Source organism: Triticum dicoccoides, chromosome 7A, assembly GCF_002162155.2.
Source record: "Triticum dicoccoides isolate Atlit2015 ecotype Zavitan chromosome 7A, WEW_v2.0, whole genome shotgun sequence".
Classification (NCBI taxonomy): Eukaryota; Viridiplantae; Streptophyta; class Magnoliopsida; order Poales; family Poaceae; genus Triticum; species Triticum dicoccoides.
Window position 1 is genome coordinate 688,183,858 of NC_041392.1, and position 9,863 is coordinate 688,193,720.

The following is a 9,863-nucleotide window of genomic DNA, read 5'->3' on the forward strand; positions in this document are numbered from 1 at the left end:
TGGAGACTTAGCTGCAGTCCGACACTCGCCTATGTTTGAAAAAAATCCTACCGAGTGGAGAGCAATCCTCCCACTCGAGGGCTTAGCTGCAGTCCAGCACTCGCCTAAGTTCTCTCACTTGGAGACTTAGCTGCAGTCCGGCACTCGCCTAAGTTTGAAAAAATCCTACCGAGTGGAGAGCAATCCTCCCACTCGGGGGCTTAGCTGCAGTCCAGTACTCGCCTAAGTTCTCTCACTTGGAGACTTAGCTGGAGTCCGGCACTCGCCTAAGTTTGGAAAAATCCTACTGAGTGGAGAGCAATCCTCCCACTCGGGGGCTTAGCTGCAGTCCAGAACTCACCTAAGTACGAAACACATCTCATTCCTCAAGGACGACGAGGGGCGGGTCGACTGCCACCTTCTCCTGGAGAGCTTCACCACAAATACAATGTGCGCTCCGTCCCACTCTGCAGTAATAGGGTGTGGGTCGACCGCCACCTTCCCCTAGGGAGCTTCGCCACAAATACAAGACATGGGTCGACTGCTTCCCTCTCCTTCGAAGCTGCGCTGCGAATGCAAAAGTCGTCTCGAATGAAGAATGGGTTCACTCAGCAGGAGATTCATAAAGACATTCAATGGTAAACCAAGTTCAGGTAAATTCCAAAGGTGCCAGATCACAGATCGAAGTACTCGGGCATGCAGCCCGAAAAAGTTTAATGGTTACAAAAACCACTCGGCATTCCGAGGCAAATTTAAGGTGGGACATAAGAGTTTGTTCACTCCGCGGGAGGAGGGCTGGCAGGCTCGACGAACTCATCCAGGTCGACGCCGTCGGCTATCCGAGTGGCTGCAGCGATGAAAGTCTCCATAAAGGTTCGGAATTCATGCTTCTGGGTGTTGGCGACCTTGATTGCTGCCAGTTTGTCCTGTCGCACCTCCATGTAGTGGACACGAACCAAAGACAGAGCCATGTCAGCGCCACACCGAGCAGCAGACTTCTTCCTCTCCTGCACTCGGTCGGGGATTTCATTTAGTTGAGTCATCAGGGACTCAATATCATTTTGGAGCACAACATCTGGCCAAAGTGTCGGGTCAATCCGCGACATGGCGACCTTCAGTCGAGCCAAGTAGTCCACGGCACTGTCAATGCGAGATTCTAGACGGAGCAGATTCATGGTAGTTTCATCTTTCACGGGAGAGTTGATTGGATCCAAACCAGGATCGATCCGCCCAGTCTCCTCTTCAAAGTTCTGGCAAAACTCTGCATTCACAATCCAAGGATAAGTCAATTTTTGTACACTGAGTCAACTCAAAAAAAAGTCAGTCGGAACAGAATGTGCACCTTCAAGCTTGATGAACAGCTTCTTGGCAAGACTTCTCAGATAGCTCTCCAGATCATCCCTCCTGCGAGCAATGCCTTCCATTTTCTCGCCATGGACGAGATTCGCCTTCTTCCAGTGCGAGCACTCCTTGTTGGAGTCATTTAGAGCGGTCTTCAGCCTGGTATTCTCTTCTTCCAACTGGCCGACCGAAGCCAGCTTCTGTTCGGCCAGAGCGGTCTTGTCGTCAGCCTCCTTACGAGCAGCGGCCAAATCCTGATCCTTCTTCGCCAGAGCTTCTCTCAATTTTTCTGCAAAGAAATGATGATTGATTCAGAAATAGCAGAAGGGTACCCAAGCCTAAAACTGACCAGTCGACAAACTCGTCTTACCTGCGGCGCCGTCTCTGACCTTTTGCAGCTCTGTCCTGGCCAGCTCCAAGTCAAGGTTCAGTTGAATCTGCTGCTTCTCCAAGTCAGCAAAGCGAGCTCCAAGATCACAAGATTTCTGAAATCAAAGGGGAGAAGTTATTTTTACAGAAAAAAAACAAAGGCAATAAATACTAAGACTACGGTCGACTGCCCGCAGTCCACCATAGTCTTGGGGACTACACCCAGTGGGTGCACTTAGCGTGCCCCCACCGGTTCTGATCCCACTCGACCGGCCCGCCGAAGTCGAGTTCAAAAAAAAGAAAGTAGAACTCAGACTACAGTCGACTGCCAGTAGTCCACCGTAGTCTCGGGGACTACACCCAGTGGGTGCACTTAGCGTGCCCCCACCGGTTCTGATCCCATTCGACCGGCCCGCCGAAGTCGAATGGAAGAGACAAACTACCTGTTCGGTTCATACATTCGGCAAAATACAAAGACTACAGTCGACTGCCAGCAGTCCACAGTAGTCTCGGGGACTACACCCAATGGGTGCACTCAGCGTGCCCCCACTAGTCCAAAAATTCAATCGACGCACCCCGTGGGTGTATAGATGCAAAGATTTTCGGAAAGAATCTTCAGGTAGCATATCCTAACAGAACAAGCGGCGACCAACTAACCTGAACGTTGCTCTGGAGAGCCGAGCTGGCATCATAGGCTGCTTGGCTGGCGTCCCGCACCGTCTTCATCTTCTCCATCATAATGCCCGCCTGGCGTATGGCTTCCTTAGCAGCATTCACCTCGTCCTCTGGGACATGATGGGTCGCAAAAACTGAAGGCGGGTCGACAGGGGCCTGAGCAGTCGACGAAGAAGGCAAGGCACTCGACAGCGGCTCAGCGAAGGTAACAGAACCCCAATTGACGTTGCCAGTGTCCTGAACAACTGGTTCCGCCCTCGGCGTCGTCTATAGCGCCTCTCTTGCAGGAGCTCGCCTATTTTTCCTCGTCGAAGGCCTCTCGGGCTCTTCATCATCATCAGGGAGGTCAATAACGTTGGGTGCTATGCAAAGTTCAATCGTCAAAATCACATCACCCAATGGTACGCGTTGCAGTTGAATCGACCAAAATAAAGACAGTATGGCAGGAATCATACCCGGATTAGAAGTGACCACATCCTCCATCACCTCATCTTCGTCCCTGTAAGCTGAGGCCCCGGAGGTAGCAGCGCTGACAGTTCCAAAGTTCATCTAGTTAAAACAAGAAAAACAAACAGCGTGGAATGTCGAGTGAATGCAAAGAGAGGCACTCACGCAGAAGCAACGGGGATATCAATCTTGATTTTCGGCAACGCCTTCCGAGTCTTCGGCTCTGCAACTCTGGGGTGCTCTGGCACCTTCTCAGTCGGGGTTGGTGAAGAGATCCGAGGGCGCTTTGAAGACTGACCAGCCGGAGCAGTTGCCTTGTCACGGGCACTCGGCCATTCTTGGTCAAGCTTGGATCACCTCTCCCTGCGAGGAGGCGACTCGACTTCTTCTCCATCGCTTGAGTCATCGCTTCCTCCATCCCCTTCACCATCGGAAGTCCACTCACCACTTTCGCCGCCACTCGCCTCGCCTTCCAGAGCTTGCTCTTGCTCCCCGTTGGGCATTGAATACATTTCAATAATGGCCTGAAAGAAAGCAGGTAGATCAAAGTCAGTCGACGCAATATAGGCAGCTACGCGAGTGAATTCAGATTACAAGCAAAAACTCAGAATCAGACCTGCTCTGGTGCGTGAGACTGGTCGAATGGAGGGACTCTCCTGGCTCCCCTGGGATTGTCCTTATTCCCGGTAATGCCAGACAGCCACTTCTCCAGTGTGTCATCGTCGACCTCCTCCGGGTGGATCCGAGTGGAGTCTTCAAGACCCGAATACATCCACATCGTATGGTCTCGGTCTTGGAGAGGCTGGATGCGCCGTTGAAGGAAGACCTCCAAGAGATCCATACCAGTGACCCCGTCACGAATAAGCTGGACCACTCGGTTGACCAACACCTTCACGTTCGCCTCACCTCCGGGAGCACCTTCAAAGGGGAGGGTTTTTCCACTCAGTCCATGGTAAAGGGAGTGAGTCCAGTTGATTGCCCTGGCGTCGACTGGTCTTTACAGTAAAACCATGGCCGGATAGGAGCTTTTCCCTCTCGTCTGGATGCCAAGACCCCCACACATATGGATCACTTGGGTCCTCTCGTCACCCGGATTAGCCTTTTTCACTGTCTGGGAGCGGCAAGTGAAATTATGCTTGAAGAGACCCCAGTGAGGCCGACAACCCAGGAAGTTCTCACACAAAGAAATGAAAGCGGCGAGATAAACGATTGAGTTGGGGGTAAAATGGTGGAGTTGTGCCCCAAAGAAGTTCAGAAACCCTCGGAAGAAGGGGTGAGGGGGCAAGGAAAATCCACGGTCGACGTGGGTGGCAAGAAGAACACGCTCACCCTCCCGAGGCTGCAGCTCAGATTCCTTCCCCGGAAGCCACGCTGAGTCGTAGGGGATCAGCCCCCCTTCGGCCAAGTCATCGAGGTCTTCTTGGGAGATCCTCGAGTGGATCCAGTCGCCCTCGATCCAGCCCCTCGGCAGGCCGGACAGCGAGGAAGATCTGCCCCGGCTGGTCGCCTCCCCCTTCGACCTCGCTGTCGCCTTCTTTGCCCACTCCAGAGCCGCTGTCTTCTCCTTCCCCATTGTCGTCGGCGATACGCACACGGTGCGGTGGCGCTGGGGCGAGAGCGAGCGTAGCGGAGGGGCGTGAGGAAGAGAAGAGGTAATGAGATGCACTGTTCGGAAGACTCCGGTCCGGCGCTTTATATCAGGCCACTTCCGAGTGGCTGACGGGTAGGCCCAGGTGGCTCTGTCAAATCCCGTAATGACCGCGCGCGCGATACATGGTGAAAAAGGTGGCGCGGGGATCGAGGCGGCTCCGCTCTATCCCATCCGATTACTGCGGCCTCCCCCGTCTCGCGCGCTTCCCAAAATTCGGATCCCATGAAATCTGCGCGCAGCAAACAACTTGTCAGACCAAAGATCTCCTCCGCACCATCACTCGGAGCCTTGCAAGTATAGAAACCCACTCGACGATGAATTAAGAATGGATCAAGGTGACTAAAAAGGAAATTGCTGTCATCACTCAGGTCCTTTGATCTCAAACAAGATATGCTCACGGCATGAAAAACGAATCGGAGAAGTTCTCAACTCCTTCCTCACTCAAACCTCGATCCATTCGGGGGCTAATGATGAAGCTATGTACCTAGGGTAGGGACATGGACCTGTCCTAACTGCCCTACCCAAGGACATCTCTAGAAGAAATCACCTTTCAATCGACTTGAAGGTGTCCCACTTGACAGACTCGAAGATACTCGACCAAGAAGCATCACTCGACCGAGACCCAATCACTCGACGGCCAGGAGACCTAAAGTCACTCCGCACGCTAACGGTCGGTCATTAAATAGCTTTTATGGTCATCATAGCACTTTATTACCAGCGTTACCAGTAATGCCCTGCCTTAATGTACATTGAACCCTTGGTAACGTGGGCTGGCCGGGGTCCTGGCGCACTCTATATAAGCCACCCCCCTCCTCCAAGACAAGGGTTCGCACCTCTGTAACTCATATTCACATAATCCAGTCGACCACCTCCGGGCTCCGAGATATAGGGCTATTACTTCCTCCGAGAAGGGCCTGAACTCGTAAACCTTGCGTGCTTACAACTTCTCCATAGCTAAGATCTTGCCTCTCCATCCTTACCCCCCTACACTACTATCAGACTTAGAACCACGACAGTATCCACAGAAATCATTCCCTTGTTCCTGCCACAACCACTTTACAAGAAATAGAGGTCAATCAAACAGATAAGCAAGAATGCCAAATGGTATTGATGAAACTAGTGCTTGAATCAATAGCTAGGAGACGCGCGGAACATCACTACTAGGGAAAAGCCTATACACAGAATTTTACCAGTAGCGCTGTAAAAAATCAAGCGTTGTTGCTACTTAGTAGCAGCGCGCGTAAATAAACCGCGCTACTGCTATGACTTTAGCAGTAGAGCGTACTAGCGAAAAGCGCTGCAGCTACGTTTGAACTGGGCGCACATGGCTAGCCCAACCTAGCAGTAGCGCGTATAATGGCCCAGCGCTACTGCTAGTCTCCTTAGCTGTAGCGCGCTTATGTGTAAAGCGCTGCTGCTAACGGAAATAAAATAAAGTGAAAAACAAGTATAAAAGTAAATGAAAATGAAAGAAATAGAAAAAGGAGAAAGGGAAAAAATAAAATGTAAAGAAAAATAAAAGAAAAAAGGGAAAAAGGAGAAAGGAATAGCAGTAGCGGGTTTCAGTAAACGCGCTATAGCTAACTTAGCTATAGCGCATTTCCGGAAACACGCTACCGTTACGTTTTACTTAAACAATGGTTTCCCCCCACCTCGCCCCCCGGCCACCAATTCTTCCCCAAATCGTCCCTCGCCCTCGCCGCCGTCTCCTCACCGCCGCCGCCCGAGGCTGCCCTCAGCCTCACCGCCGCCGCCCGAGGCCGCCCTCAGCCTCACCGCCGCCGCCCGAGGCCGCCCTCAGCCTCATCGCCGCCGCCCGAGGCTGCACTCAGCCTCACAGCCGCCGCCCAAGGCCGCCCTCCACGTCACCGTCGGTGCCCTCCACCTCACCTCCGCCCGAGCCCGCCTTCTCCGCCCCTGCCTCCGTCACCAAGCACCTCCCCGCCACCGTCTCTCCCCTCTTTGTAAGTCCCCCACCCTCCCCCTCACTCATATCTCTCTGTATTTTATATAAAAAATTAGATGTTAATTAGATGTTTTTCAGTTAGGGCACTAGAGTTTTGCTAGGTTAATTAGGTTAGTAGTGCTGCTAGTAGTATTGGTACAGTAGGTTAATTAGGTGATGTTAAATGAATAATCTAAATGAATGAAATTAGTAGTTAACTGAATTTTTTTTCCTTTCATCATTATAGAGCACTAAAGTTAACTGAATTTTGTTCTATTAGTAGTTAAATGAATTTTATTCTACACTGTTTGCACATGTGGTTGTCATGTATATTTGGACAATGTTTGCAGGGAATGATGCTTAGTGGCCTATGTTTTGCCGGAATGTTGATTCATTTCTTCTCCGGCAAATTTCAGGTTCTCGATTTGTCCACTTTTTAGCAAAGCTCATGCCGAAATTTTTCGTGAATTTCGGCATGACTTGTGCTACAAACTAGGACATATCGAGTGCCCGTGATTTGCCGCACCAGGAAGGAGTCAACATTCCTGCAAAACAATAGGCCTTTTTTATGTCATTATTCCTTTTATTAGGTCTAGAATTAATTGACTAGATTTAATCATAGGAAACATGGCTAGTAACGATGAATGACAGCATTCTGGTGATTGCGACGATGCCTACCGGGCGGCAGACGAATTTTTTAGCCTTACCGATGATCAACCGATGTTATTGTTGGGCCCACCGGTGGCATCGGGGACAGAGACCGACACGCAGACCGGTGCTGAGACTGAGACCGGCGCTCAGACCGGCATCGAGACTGGCGCTGAGACTGAGACCGGCGCTGCCTCAGGGAGCGGAGCCGGTGTAGAACCGAAAGCAAAGAGGCAACGGGTTCCTAACAAACTCAGGACTACTAGAGTGGTGGTCACGGAGGTGGAGAACGACAATTTTGAGCCAACGGCGCCCGAGGAAGCGCGTCGATGCTACGGCAATCAAATAGGCTGCATCGTACGGACAACCGCCACCATCAACGATGAGAAACTACAGAAGATAGAAAATATGAGGAGCTCCCTCCTAAAGAAGTTTCACCAGATATTCTTGTTCCCGGGTCAGAATGAGAAGGATTATAAAGATCCAGATGAGGACCCGGCAATGAAGAAGATAAACAAACACGCCATGACCAAGTTTAGCGACGCATTGGCCGCCTAGAAAAATCGAGTGAAAGCAAGGATCATCGACAAGAAGGAACCCTACTCCGAGATTGTAAAAGATAATCCGACAATCATGGAAGAGCAGTTTCAAATATTCAAGGAGGCTTGCGAGGCCGAAGATGCCAAAAAAAGTCTAAGTACATGAAGGGGCTTCAAGAGAGGAACATTGGGAGTCACCACCTCGGAAGCCGTGGTTACGGCAGAAAGAGGTCCAAATGGGCCAAGAAGGACGCGGAAGCCGCGAGTCTGGGCATCCCAGACCCCTTGGCGGAGTTCACCGTCCCGCAGGAGCGTGACGTCCTCATGGACGGCACCATTGGGACCCAGTGAAAAAGGTTTACGAGACAACACCGGTCATTACGGAGTTCATGAGACTGCTGGTAATTTTAGTTTCTGATCAATTCGACTGCACACGTTAGTCATATTTGTAAATGATCGTTGTGCCTTTTGCAGAGAGAGCAGCACAGGATTGCAGTCGAAAGCGACTCGCCGTCTGAGGCATTGGCGAGGCCCAAGTGGGACACTCCATTTAACCGGGCGTTGAACATATTGAAACAACAACCTGTGGATACTCAACCGTCGTATGGACGCATGCACGGTGTCGGAGACGGCGCCACGTGGAAGAAGTACTACCGTGAGACCACAGAGGAGAGAAAGGAAAGACGGAGGTTAAATGAAGAAAACATCGACAAGAGGGTTGAGGTTGCGGTTGAGAAGAAATCAACTGAGACAGTCACAATAGCGGTAGCTACCACAAAACATGTGGCTTTAGATATTTCTACTACCTTGGTTCCGTCCATTTTCAATTGGACTAGGCAAAATCCAAAAAAAGATGCAGTGGACTTTCCCCTTGCTGACTTCTTGGCAGGGAGCAGCTCGACTAGCGTTGCACTAGCACCTGCTCCCGCACCGGCTCCCGCACCGGACGTGCTAGGCGGTGCTTCGTCTTTGGCTGAGCTCAACGCCCTCACGGTATCTATCACACCGGCCCCCTTCAATATAAATGTATAATATCCCGTTTTCGTTGCCTTTCGGATGTCTCACGTCGCAGACTTTTCTTTGCAGGCCGACGAAACCCCGTGCACCATATTGTACACCATCGGCAACCAGAAGGTGGACGTGGGGAAGGCGACAATAATGGAGCCGAAGGAACCATTGTTCCACAGCCGGCCGATCCCCTCGAACGTCTTCAAGGTTTCCGTGGCCAGTGTCAAACCGGGCCACGAGAATTTGCCTCCTCCAGTACTACTGGGGGATGACGATGAGACACCGCGGCGGCTTGGTGATTGTTGCAATGTTGGGTGGGTCCTGTTGTGGACAAAGAGTCTGCTTCGTCTGGAGGCGGCCGGGAGCACACCCGCGAGCACGCAGCCTCAGCAAGGTATGAACATCAACACCCCACCTACCCAATTATCGTCGGGTGTCGGGTTGGGTGATAGCAGACGGGGTAAGGAGGAGGCTCCATTAGTCGCTGATGACGTCGCCATGCATGAGGATGAGGACGACGATGGCGCTGCTGAACAGTATGTCTGTACTGGCGCCTCCTCAGGGTTTGAACATCATGAGTCGGTGCCTGAATTTCCGTCTCAACATATTATGGACGACCTTCCGGTAGTAAAGAAGTTTAGGAAGAGATCGAGGAAAGGCAAAAAAGCTGTTTCTATGATCCAGCAGCCTCGGCTTCAGGACCGTATAGATATCCCCGATGCGGATAAATGGCATATCCCCGGTCAACCAATCCTACCTGCAATAGTGCTACGGGCCAGATTCGGCGATCTAAAGAGACTTCATGACGATTTGCTGCGGGTAGAGAAAGACCTCATCGCCTCGAAAGATCCAGGATACCCACTCTACGTGGTTAACGTTCCGCGGGAAATGTCGTACATCGACAGCTTCCCCACGGATAAGTTCTTCCTCCGTTTTGATTACATATTCGACATGTTTCACGTGAAGAAGCTGGATTTTACGTTTGTCCGCCTTTATGCCTTGCACATGAACTACATCATCGGGGTTGAGCAGATATCTCATATCTGTGTCGCTGACCCGTACTACATGCACGAGGGCTTCTTGGGAGTCTACGCAAATCACCGTGAATACGCGAGGGATTACATCGTCAGTTTCATGCTCACCAATAAGGACAAGGGGGCGATTCTCATGCCTTATCATCCCGTGTAAGTCATCCACGCTGCTATCCTTCCTTCAATTTCAATCATTCATTTGCACGGTGGAGGCTAATTAATTTGAGGAC